General features: G+C 36.5%; 7 non-coding genes across 7 annotated transcripts; 3 read left to right on the top strand and 4 right to left on the bottom strand.

Annotated features, from left to right (window-relative positions):
* Positions 1-282: 282 nt before the first annotated feature.
* Trnan-guu lies at positions 283-356 on the top strand. Its single transcript has one exon. It is a non-coding gene; the product is annotated as a tRNA-Asn (tRNA).
* An 899-nt stretch (positions 357-1255) lies between these two features.
* Positions 1256-1329, bottom strand: Trnan-guu. Its single transcript has one exon. It is a non-coding gene; the product is annotated as a tRNA-Asn (tRNA).
* Positions 1330-1747: 418 nt separating this feature from the next.
* Positions 1748-1821, bottom strand: Trnan-guu. The gene has a single exon. It is a non-coding gene; the product is annotated as a tRNA-Asn (tRNA).
* A 1397-nt stretch (positions 1822-3218) lies between these two features.
* On the bottom strand, positions 3219-3292 carry Trnan-guu. Its single transcript has one exon. It is a non-coding gene; the product is annotated as a tRNA-Asn (tRNA).
* A 1437-nt stretch (positions 3293-4729) lies between these two features.
* Trnan-guu lies at positions 4730-4803 on the bottom strand. Its single transcript has one exon. It is a non-coding gene; the product is annotated as a tRNA-Asn (tRNA).
* A 472-nt stretch (positions 4804-5275) lies between these two features.
* On the top strand, positions 5276-5349 carry Trnan-guu. Its single transcript has one exon. It is a non-coding gene; the product is annotated as a tRNA-Asn (tRNA).
* A 1335-nt stretch (positions 5350-6684) lies between these two features.
* Positions 6685-6758, top strand: Trnan-guu. The gene has a single exon. It is a non-coding gene; the product is annotated as a tRNA-Asn (tRNA).
* The last annotated feature ends 5828 nt before the right edge of the window (positions 6759-12586 follow it).

Genomic DNA, 12586 nt, shown 5'->3' with positions numbered 1-12586 from the left:
AGTAATCATCTGCATATATAGATTTAAAAGCACTATGATGGTTATGGAAATCCAAAAAAAAAATAGACATTTTATCCTGTAATAAACTGTAATATCTGATTATTTATAATTATAACAGGTCGATGACGAGAATGTTGTTTTCAACTCATTTTTTTTCATTTGAATTCTAAATAGCATAACATATACATACAAAAATACAAAACTATTCTATAATACAGGCTGGTTATCACGTTCTGAATATGCACAGTTTGAATACAGCCGGAAACTAGTGATTGTTACTAAGCCTCCGTGGCGCAATTGGCTAGCGCGTTCGGCTGTTAACCGAAAGGTTGGTGGTTCGAGCCCACCCGGGGGCGATAAAATTTTACTAAAAATTTCAGGTCATAACAATATCTAAGGGTGACAACACACTACAAGTTCTACTCCACATATTTCGATACTTGCCTTTATGTAGTTGAACACGATTTACAAATGAATATTATAAGTTATAACATCTAATTATGAGGAATTTCTGGGACAAACTCTGACCGATGGGCACTTTATCGAATAGATCCCTATCGCCTTGATACGAAAACGCCTAAGTGTTCCTCCCCTTCACGTCTCTCCACAAAATCGTCCGCATAATGAACGAAACCCTTACCGCATGACCTTATTATTCAGACGAAATGACATGTTGCGAGTCCGGCATATAAAATGGCGGCATTAATATTCGTTCGTGATAGTCCCCAAGATCAATCAGGACGTCGACTAAGCAGGCTAACATCAAATAGCTGAGGAGGCACGCAACTGCTTTGCAATTTTATCGAATAACTCACCTACTTATGATTTTCTTTTATTAAAAATAAAAGCGCGAGATCTAATGATACAACGCGAGGGAATGGGCATTTTCGCTCATAATGGTTAATGGCGAGGGCTTGTGACAACTATGGCCGGTTTGAATTGCCGGGGCCACTCATGATGATTATGCAAATGTTGAGCGTTGAGCTTTTGAGGTGGCTTCGCATGCCCGTTTTCACTTAGACGTCGAAGCATTTCGGCTTCTTGGAATATCGATGTTATATAATCTGTTCGTATTATTTCGGGGCAATATGTGAAAATTTGGGGAACTGGGCTTTAACTTCGACGCTTACCTACATTCACTATGACCATTGATTTGGTACAAGACTAAGTGAAATGCTTTGTGAATCCCATGTGTGGAGTATGGTTTCAGTAGTTTTAACTTGAACCTGCCTTGATATTCTGTAAAAAAAATTGACGCCCCCGGGTGGGCTCGAACCACCAACCTTTCGGTTAACAGCCGAACGCGCTAGCCAATTGCGCCACGGAGGCTTAGTGATGATCACTAAATTTCGTCTGTATTCAGAGTGCGCAGTGTGTTAATCAGTCTGTACTGTTGAATGGATTTGTATTATAGTTTATTTTATATATGTATATTTTATTTTTTATTTATGCATAGCTTTTATTATTATACCTGTAAAGATAAAGTCGGAGTTCATTCCATGCAATTTGAAATTCAAATGAAAAAATTAGAAGAAAATTTTAATTAAAAACGATCAGAAAATACATTTGAAAGGAGATAAAATTTTAATTTTTTTTTCAATATGATACTTATCATAGAGCTTTCAAAAATATATATAGCTCGTTAATCAATGAGGAAGGAAGTCCTTCGGACTTTCTCTAATATTTCATATAGTCTATAAATTTAATTCGAATTCATGAGTTGATAGCAGTGCTATTAAAAAATTTTCGCCCCCGGGTGGGCTCGAACCACCAACCTTTCGGTTAACAGCCGAACGCGCTAGCCAATTGCGCCACGGAGGCTTAGTGATGAACACTAAATTTCGGCTGTATTCAGACAGCGCAGTGTGATAATCAGTCTACTGTTGAATGGATTTGTATTATAGTTTATTTTATATATGTATATGTTATTTTTTTATTTATGCATAGCTTTTATATACCTGTATAGTTGAAGTCGGAGTTCATTCCATGCAATTCAAAATTCAAATGAAAAAATTAGAAGAAAATTATAATTAAAAACGATCAGATAATACATTTGAAAGGAGATAATATTTTAATTTTTTTCAATATAATATTTATCATAGAGCTTTCAAAAATATATATAGCTCGTTAATCAATGAGAAAGAACGGCCTTCGGAATTTCTCTAATATTTCATATAGTCTATAAATTTAATTCGCGCTAGCCAATTGCGCCACGGAGGCTTAGTGATGGTCAATGGTTTCCGGCTGTATTCAAACTGGGCAATTTTAGAACTTGGATAACCAGCCTGTAGGGGAGAGGAAGGTACATGTGGACGCGAGGCAGATGTGGACAATTCAAATTTACCGCTCGCTTACGCTGCTGTTAGTTCTCGAATATATGGGTAAATTAACCTACCACAATAGTAGTTCGTCCTCGACTTCGAGAGCAAAAATCGCGGTAGTTTTCTTTTGAGTGAAACTTGTATGTTTTCAATAGAAATTTGTGAAGAAAACAGTGATTTCATATTTACTCAGCATTTTCAAGCCGCTTATTCTTCCTGAATTGCTGCATGATTGAAGAAACGGTTACTGAAGAGACATTTATAGAGGACTTAAAAGCAGTTTATTTCACTTGTCCACTTCTATCACTTAATATAAGTTGCTATGTCCACATGTGCCCTTTGAAGAGGCATATGTGGTCAAATAGCAGAAGTAATCATTTTCGCTTGTAGCTGGAAAAAATTTTAAAGATATAATATTTAAATTTCAGTATAACTGGCATAACTCATGTGTTTAGTTGAACGTTTAAATAATAATTGAATGGAATCAATTTTCCACAGATAAAATTCCAATAATATGAAAAATGTCCACATGTGCCTCCCTCTCCCTTACTTTAAAATAGGTTCATATTTTTTTAGTTTTATGTTATTTTTTATACATATCATTTATATACCTATATAAATAGATACAGATTCTGTGCAATACAGAATTGAAATGAAAATAATGAATTGAAAACAAGATTTTCTTTATCGACCAGTTTTAATTATGAAAAATCAGAAAATACATTCTGAATGAGATATTTTCATTTTTTTTTATATTACCTGCCATTGAGCTTTCAAATCTATGCATGTATCTTGTTTACCAAAGAAAAAGGGGTTCCTTTGGAATTCCTATAATAATGTTCAAATATTCTATAAATTCAATTCTAATTCGGGAATTCGGGAGCTCTAAAAAATTATCGCCCCCGGGTGGGCTCGAACCACCAACCTTTCGGTTAACAGCCGAACGCGCTAGCCAATTGCGCCACGGAGGCTTAGTGATGGTTGTCAACTTGCGCATCCTCTACAATTATCTACAACTATTCCTATTACTTGTGATCGTATCGGATCGGATTCGATATACTCATGGGCGCCCGCAGGGGGAAGGGCAGGGGGGCGCACGCCCCCCCCCCTGAGATTTTGATTGCCTCATTTTTCAGCACAACACCCTCAATATTACTTTCTCAATCCAAAGGGCATGGAAAAAAGGGGAGTAATGGATTCACAACAATTTTCCGGTTTTCAATGACAATCATGGACGCCTTATCGTTTTTCAATAATTTTCATTTTGCTCCACCTGAGAAAAATTTCTGCGGGCGCCCATGGATATAATCTAAGGGTTTTCAGTGAAAAATGCGGAATATCGCACGATGTCTTGAACTCGCCAAAGGAACTAATAAATACTTTTAGAATTTCGACTCACAATCAGGTATTTGTGCTTTAATGTCATAATGTGGAGATAAAAATTCGAAAGTTTTCTCATTCACCTTCTAGAACATAAAATAAGACACTTTATCAAGTTTGTTTTCAATATCTGTCTCTTATTTGAATTAATTCTTGATTTATTGATTTGATTTGATTTCCTCTACGGTTTGATGCTCAGAGGAGAGAAAAGATACAGGTGCCCTCAGAAGTAAATAGCGTTGTATTGTAATCAATTGCAACAGTATGATGATAAAGTGAGATAGGACAACAACAAACCTGCAAAATTGACAACTAGAGGGGCGGTAAACATTTCAGTGGCGTAGTCAATGGTTCTCTTACTGCCTCTTATTAAGTTTTCGGTGCTGAAATGTTTGGAACAAACATATGCATATTTCGGCAAATTGTTCATTTGCAATCTTAACGCGTGGCACCATATTTTGCTAAATTCTCTATTTGAAGGAAACCTACAAATGTTAGCATTGAATTAAGTTTTCGATATCTCACAAATACTACGCCATAGACGAGATATATTCTACGCCTATATGGACTCAAAACGTGAACTTACCTATGATAGGTTAGGTTTTCATTTCCGATGTTATATACACTATACATGTCTTTCGAGTATTTACCATGATTAAAATTAACAATATGTAACTTGAAATTCACAAACTTGTATGAAATAACGCCGATTACAAACAAGAAATTAAAATGAATAGTTAACCCTTAACGCACCTCTAGTTGTCACGTGCAATAACAACAACAGAAACGTGTTGCCAAATCCACAGAATATTCGCAAAACATCTATGCGACATAACAAAGAAAAGTTCACTTCTTCCTCAGAATGGCAACGCAGTACATTATAAGTGTTTGTAAACAAAAATGTTATAGCGATGTCAACAAATGCTATAAGGCACCTCCATCTTTTTCTTTCCTCTGAGATTTTATGTTTTCATAGTCCCGAGAAATTTTTGCGTCGAAAAAACGTATTAATATTGTGTAAAAATTATCGCCCCCGGGTGGGCTCGAACCACCAACCTTTCGGTTAACAGCCGAACGCGCTAGCCAATTGCGCCACGGAGGCTTAGTGATAACAACAGTTTTTGAATTTTTGACGACATATTTGTGTATTATTCTGAGAAGCAATAAGCTAACATCTATCAAAATAATTTCATCTGGTAGGTACAATATCTTTTCATACTACATACCTACACTTATTAAAAATTCATTAATTAATATCCTGGCGATCACTAAGTAGGTACTAGTGATAACAATAGACCGACTTTTTCGATCGCAAGTTGATTGCTAATTTCAACAGCTTTATACCCATTTAGAATTTGTGGATATCATATAAAAAATGCTCACGTATTCTTCAATTGATCACTATACCTCCTTTGTTATCCTTATTTTATAGTGAAAAGGCTCTTCCCATAAAGATTTTTTCTATGGAAAGAAGAAACATGTCCATTTGTTGTTTATATTTTTATAATCATATAATAAGTAAGTATAAAGTAAAGTTGAAGTTGCAGGATAGGTGTAAGATAAAATGTCACTAAGCCTCCGTGGCGCAATTGGCTAGCGCGTTCGGCTGTTAACCGAAAGGTTGGTGGTTCGAGCCCACCCGGGGGCGTTAACTTTTTTAAAGTCTAACTTTCGAATTAGATTTAAATTTATAGAAAATATGAGATGAACGATATTATAGAAATTCCCAAAGAAGTACTTTTTCATTGATTAACTAGGTATATACAGATTGAAAAGCTCTATGATAAGTATTATAATGAAAAAAAATTGAAAATTTTATCATATTTTCTGATCGTTTTTCTAAGCTTTTTTCATTTGAATTCTAAATTGCAATGGAATAGACTGTGACTTTACCTATAAAGGTATATAAAATATAATATAAAGAAAAATATAACGGGTGTTTTTTTTCGAGGTATATCACTTTAAGTTGGCATTACTGTTCAAGATGGCGACCGATTCAACAGCTCTCAAGTGATTTATTTTCAGTTTGGTTTGGCAATTCATCATGAATAGACTCACGCCTGAACAACGCTTGCATACAGTGCAATTTTATTTCGAAAATAATGGTTCTGTGCGGAATAGGTATCGCGTACTACGTCCATTTTATTTTGTTTAGCGATGAAGCGCACTTCTGGTTGAATGGCTACGTCAACAAACAAAACTGCCACATTTGGATTGAAGCTAATCCTCAAGTGTATGTCGAAACACCGTTACATCCAGAAAAACTGACTGTTTGGTGCGCTTTATGGGCTGGTGGAATCATTGGTCCGTACTTCTTCAAAAACAATGATGACCAGAACGTTACAGTCAATGGTGATTGGTATAGAGCCATGCTTACTAACTTTTTCATTCCTGAATTGAACAACCATGATGTCAAGGAGCTGTGGTTCCAAAAAAAAACGGCGCAACATGTCACACAGCTCGTGCCACAATCGATTTATCGAAAGACACGTTTGGAGACCGTCTAATTTCGCGTTTCGGACCTGTGAATTGGCCTCCAAGATCTTGTGATTCAACACCACTAGACTACTTTCTGTGGGGCAATGTTAAGTCATTGGTCTATGCGGATAAGCCACAAACCCTTGACCATTTGGAAGACAACATTCGCCGTGTTATTGCCGATATACGGCCACAAATGTTGGAAAAAGTCATCGAAAATTGGACGTAAAGATTGGACAACATCCGAGCCAGCCATGGCGGTATTATGACAGAAATCATATTTAAAATGTAATGCCACAAGATTATCTTGCGGATTATTAAAATTCATATCAATCGAATAATCCATCGTTGTTTTATTGCAATTTAAAGTTCTATAGCTCTAAAAAAAACACCCTTTATCATATCCATATATAAAATATACAATAATACAAATCCATTAAACAGTACAGGCTGATTATCATACTGCGCACTCGGAATTCAGCCGAAATTTAGTGATCATCACTAAGCCTCCGTGGCGCAATTGGCTAGCGCGTTCGGCTGTTAACCGAAAGGTTGGTGGTTCGAGCCCACCCGGGGGCGATAATTTTTTTACAAATGATTCAAATCCTGCTAAACTACAACTAACCGCTAGATTTATATTTGAACATGCTTCGCGATGATTTTCTCTTGTTAAAAAACTTTGTACGCTCAGCTTTTTGGCACCTCATTCTATGTATGCACTTTGAACTATCGAACAACTTCATTAGACAGCTTTTGTAAGGACTATTAGAGCTGATGAAAAATATGTTAAATGCAAACTATAAGATTTTTTCATTCAGGTATTATCATAAAAAACTTCATTCCTTCTCCACTCAAAAACAACACGTAGATTATAGATACACCCTCAGATATCACCCTTCCAACACCACGCTAAAAGCAAACAGAATATAATTGGAAGAATTGACACGATCCTTAAAGGAAACAAGACACCAACACACCCGCGTAGGCCTCTATTAAAAGCCAATCAATGAATTATGCAAACTATTATCGGTGAACTTGTGACACAAGGACCAAGGATCATCATCGTTACGAAACAGCTAACGATCCAAGTCGAAAACGTTAGAACTGATTATCCTGTTTGTTCGAGAAATAGGTGTAACGCAATAATAGATTATGGCGCCTGCCGCATGTCCTTTTTAAACGGAAATCGATTGCTGAGATGATAAATGTGATTATGGGGTAGTTTTTATTGGTAAAACGGTCGAAATGAAGGGTTGTTTTCGTATAGTTGGACAGGAAGTTGGTAGATAGTGTCATGGTACAAATAGAAATTTTGTTTGAGTTAAGTAATAACCTAAAATCATGCTGTTCAGCTATGTAAATTGGTAATGAATGATATTTCCGTTAAAGGATGGAGGTTTCTTTCATTTTCCACATCTTAAGAGAAGAACATTTTGTGTTCTATAATTTGTCTACTTCGGATAAAATTGATTTTTAAGTCAAGATTTATAATTTTTTTAAAATAAATCAAAGATTCCCGTGACTTTTTTCTGAGCCTTCCTGCTAATAACTGCAACAATTTGAAACAAAGTAGTTACATCACTAGTAATATCCCTAATACATTGATAACTGGCCAATAGAAAAGTCCCGGGTCTACCATAGTAAAACACAATTTTTTGGCAAAATTCGATTTTATTACTCAACATAGTTGCCTTCTAGGGTGATACAGCGATTATAGTGATCTTCCAACTTTTCGATACCATTTTTGTAGTACGATTTGTCTTTCGCTTCAAAATAGGCCTCAGATTCGGCAATTACTTCTTCATTGGCGCTAAATTCCTTTCCAGCGAGCATTCTTTCGAGGTCTCAGAACAGGAAAAAGTCGCTGGGGGCCAGATCTGGCGAAAACGGTGGATGCAGAAGCAATTCGAAGCCTAATTCATGCAATTTTGCCATTGTATTCATTGATTTGTGACACTGCGCATTGTCTTGATGAAACAGCACCTTTTTTCTTCAAATGGGGCCGTTTAGTACTTTTTTGCAAGAGTTTGCCAAAACTTTCCACATTGTCTTCATCGTTGCTTCTTTATATTGGGTCCTGTCTTTCTTATATGCATATTGAGCACCCGATCTTAATGTAGCAACGTCAATTCTTTCAAGCTCCTATGTTCATTCAATTCATATTCCTGTTCTCAGCAAAAATCCATAAATATTCACCAAATATATTTGTGACTATTTGTTGTATTTCTGGGAGTTTTTCTTTGATTAGCGCATTTATACTTTGTTATATTTTGAACTTACGCATTGCCAAAACGTGACATTTTTAAATCAATTTGGAATGGAGGTATCAAACTCAATCGTGTTGTCATAGTGATTGATAATTGCACTGAATGCAATTATCGTAAATAATTGCACAAGCGCACCAAAATTACCGATAATTTTGCATGACAGCGTGTTGTCATGAAAACTGCATGAGTTCATTTTCATTTTTGGAGAAAGAGCCCGACACCGAAGGTGGAGGGCTCTTTCTCCAAAAATGAAAATGACCGAATGCAGTTTTTCAAAGAAAACTTTCTGGCATGCGAAATTATCCGGTCATTTTGATGCACGATTGTAATCAGGGGAAATATTTCCCGAATAAACTGTTACATCACTTGTCAAACTGATGTAGAATGAAATTGCCATAGATTCGAACTGTGTAAGATGCATAGAAACTATGCATCTATGAACAGAACAATTATCGCAGTGTGGTTTCGCTTCCTACAATGCAATTATCGTAGGTAATTGCACAAGTGCATCAAAATTACCGATAATTTTGCATGACAGCGTGTTGTCATAAAAACTGCATGAGTTCATTTTCATTTTTGGAGAAAGAGCCCGACACCGAAGGTGGAGGGCTCTTTCTCCAAAAATGAAAATGACCGAATGCAGTTTTTCAAAGAAAACACGCTGGAATGCGAAATTATCCGGTAATTTTGATGCACGAGTGTAATTCGGGGGAATATTTCCCGAATAAACTGTTACATTACCTGTCAAACTGATTTAGAATGGAATTGCCATAGATTCGAACTGTGTTAGATGCATAGAAACTAAGCATCTATGAACAGAACAATTATCGCAGTGCAGTTTCGCTTCCTACAATGCAATTATCGCTGTAATTTTCGATAATTGTTCTCCAGATACATAGAATTTTTGACAGGAGGGAAATATTCGCTGTAATTTTCGATAATTGTTCTCCATATACATAGAATTTTTGACAGGAGGGAAATATTCAGTGTAAGGTTGACATGATTGGGTGAAATTGTTTCATATGACACAAAATGACAAAATTTGATTGGTTGTTAGAACTGTCAAAACATTTTCAGATCAATTTGTTTATTTAGGATAACTTACTTCATCTAAGGGTTTTAAATACTCACTACACAAAGTGAAATCTGACTTATGAATGGTGATATCGAAATTATATAAAAAAAAATTATTTTTCCAATGACACGATCCTAAAGTGTTATTTTTTATACTCACGAGGAGTTTCACCGGCACTTACCATTAAGATTCTTGCATTGTAATGTTGGTTTATCATTTTCAGTAAAAGATCGTCCGAAGACCAGCTTTCCTTTCCAAAATAATCGAGTAGAACGAAAATATTTGAATTTCATCTAACAAAAAAAATTCCAAGGCACTCTCTGACCAATCCCAAAACTTCCGTTTTCCCGCATTCGGAGAACTGGCTGAAAATGCCCTTTTCACTGAGAGAATTTCCACGAGGAAAAACCAAAATCGATGTGACGTGACGTCACGATGGCAGGCTCCGACGAGCTGGTCGTCATGGAAACTGGAGGCAGAAGAGTTGTCTGGGCTATCACCGCTCAAGTCGGAAAAAGCTGGATCCCTACTCCTTCCTATACGTGTCCTTCATCAGAGGGGGTGAGGAGTGGAAGGAGGAAAAGTTGGCCACTTTGATGCCTTCGTTGGAGGTTTGGGTATGGAAAACGCTTGATGTATGTATAGAAACTTTTAGTTATTTTGTTGCTTATTCACAAATTGGAAATATAGTTGAAAATTTTTTTATATGCTGTTGGTGAAAAAATTCAGTTTTGATATGAAATAAATCATCGCTAAAAAAAGTGAATCAAATCAAATAACTGGACAGTTTAGACCCATCAGACATCGAAATAAGATAAATAATAGAATACCAATATGCTAGATCAGCATTTCAACGAATGAAAAAAATTCAAAGTTAGGTATCCTTGTACATGAAACTACGTCATCGAATTGTTAAATGTTTTTTTTTATTGTTAGTACCTACCTACCCAGCTTGAAAAGTTTTTCATAGTAAAAATACTGTGTAAACAACGTAATGGCTGGAAAAATGTCTAGATTATATTCCATAATACAATAACGTTTAAAAATTGGTATGTCGAATTCAAATTTGGCTCTAATGAAGAAGTGCTTGCCAAGGTTGAATCCTTATCCGAAAGGAAAGACAAATCTGTCAACAGAAATGTTATTGGAAAGTTAGAGGAGTTTTGTATAACTCCTGAAGGTTTTTATGTTGACCATAAAGTCAAATTTTCAAGAAAAAATGGATTTCATCGTTAGGTTCGTTGACCTCACAGTTTGAAAAAAAATTGAATTCAAAATTTGGGAAAAAACGAAAATTAAATATCTAGGTATACAAAAATCGTTATCTCCTGAAATATTCGTCACAGACCCCTGGAATAAAAAATATTCAAATGTACCGAGATGAGAAGAAACACGAATATTCAACGAGAGAAGTACACCAGAAAAAACTAAAACAAAACTTAAAGAAAATTAAGATCAAAATAATATTTAACGATAGCTTATAGCTACATCTCTTTGTGCTTAGTTGAACGTCTAAATTTGCAAAATTCACAACTAATTTTGCCAATTTAGACTGTTACCAAAGAATTCCGAATTTCTCTCAATGGTTAATTCATTATCTTCTTCTGTCTCGAAGACTATTGTAAACAATTCACAATAGAATTCAATTCCTCCAGACCAAGTTTTGACAGTCTCGTGAGATATTGTAGGATTATTTAAGGAAAATACCTACACCATTCAACATCAAAGAAACACCGATAAGAACCGAAGAACAATACGACGAACAAAAAACTCGACCACCTCACTATACAGGGTGGCGCAAAAACAAACCCACCCGAACAACTCACAATTCCGACGCGAATCATCCCAAAAGACACACGCAGCATCCGCAGCACAATAGCCAACCACGAAACAAGCGCTGGGACGAATCAAAACAACGGACGTGGGTGGGTATCTTCCAACGAGAACATCTCTATCTGTCTGATAAAACGGTGCGCATCACGGCAAACAACGTGCGCCGCTGGGACAGTGGGATGAGCTGGCGCATGTATTCTCTAAGCGGGAAGATTCTATTCGCCGGAATGCAGAACGCTTACGCTTGAAAATGCGTGATGAGCACAGATAGTCGAGGAGCGTCTCCGCCTTCTGTGACTGGTAAAATGGCCACTGCTGTGGGTTTAGCGGCCAGATAGAGAAGATTGGAGGGTTTGGTTTGTTTTTGATGTTTTTTGAGTTTGTAGAAGAAATTCTAGTATTCTAGAAGCAAATTTATACACCTTATAAAGGGTGTTTTTTTAGAGCTATAGAACTTCAAATTGCAATAAAACAACGATGGATTATTCGATTGAAATGAATTTTATTTATCCGCAAGATAATCTTGTGGCATTACATATTAAATATGATTTCTGGCATATGACCGCCACGGCTGGCTCGGATGTAGTCCAATCTGGACGTCCAATTTTCGATGACTTTTTTCAACATTTGTGGCCGTATATCGGCACTAACACGGCGAATGTTGTCTTCCAAATGGTCAAGGGTTTGTGGCTTATCCGCATAGACCAATGACATTACATAGCCCCACAGAAAGTAGTCTAGCGATGTTAAATAACAAGATCTTGGAGGCCAATTCACAGGTCCAAAACGTGAAATTAGGCGGTCACCAAACGTGTCTTTCAATAAATCGATTGTGGCACGAGCTGTGTGACATGTTGCGCCGTCTTGTTGGAACCACAGCTCCTGGACATCATGGTTATTCAATTCAGGAATGAAAAAGTTAGTAATCATGGCTCTATACCGATCACCATTGACTGTAACGTTCTGGTCATCATCGTTTTTGAATAAGTATAGGGACCAATGATTCCACCAGCCCATAAAGCGCACCAAACAGTCACTTTTTCTGGATATAACGGTGTTTCGACATACACTTGAGGATTAGCTCCACTCCAAATGCGGCAGTTTTGTTTGTGGACGTAGCCATTCAACCAGAAGTGCGCTTCATCGCTAAACAAAATGAAATGGACGTAGTGCGCGATACGTATTCCGCACAGAACCATTATTTTCGAAATAAAATTGCACTATTTTCAAGC

Source organism: Harmonia axyridis, chromosome 6, assembly GCF_914767665.1.
Source record: "Harmonia axyridis chromosome 6, icHarAxyr1.1, whole genome shotgun sequence".
Taxonomy (NCBI): domain Eukaryota; kingdom Metazoa; phylum Arthropoda; class Insecta; order Coleoptera; family Coccinellidae; genus Harmonia; species Harmonia axyridis.
The sequence above is the reverse complement of the archived record's forward strand: the minus strand, read 5'-3'. Positions and strand labels throughout refer to the sequence as shown.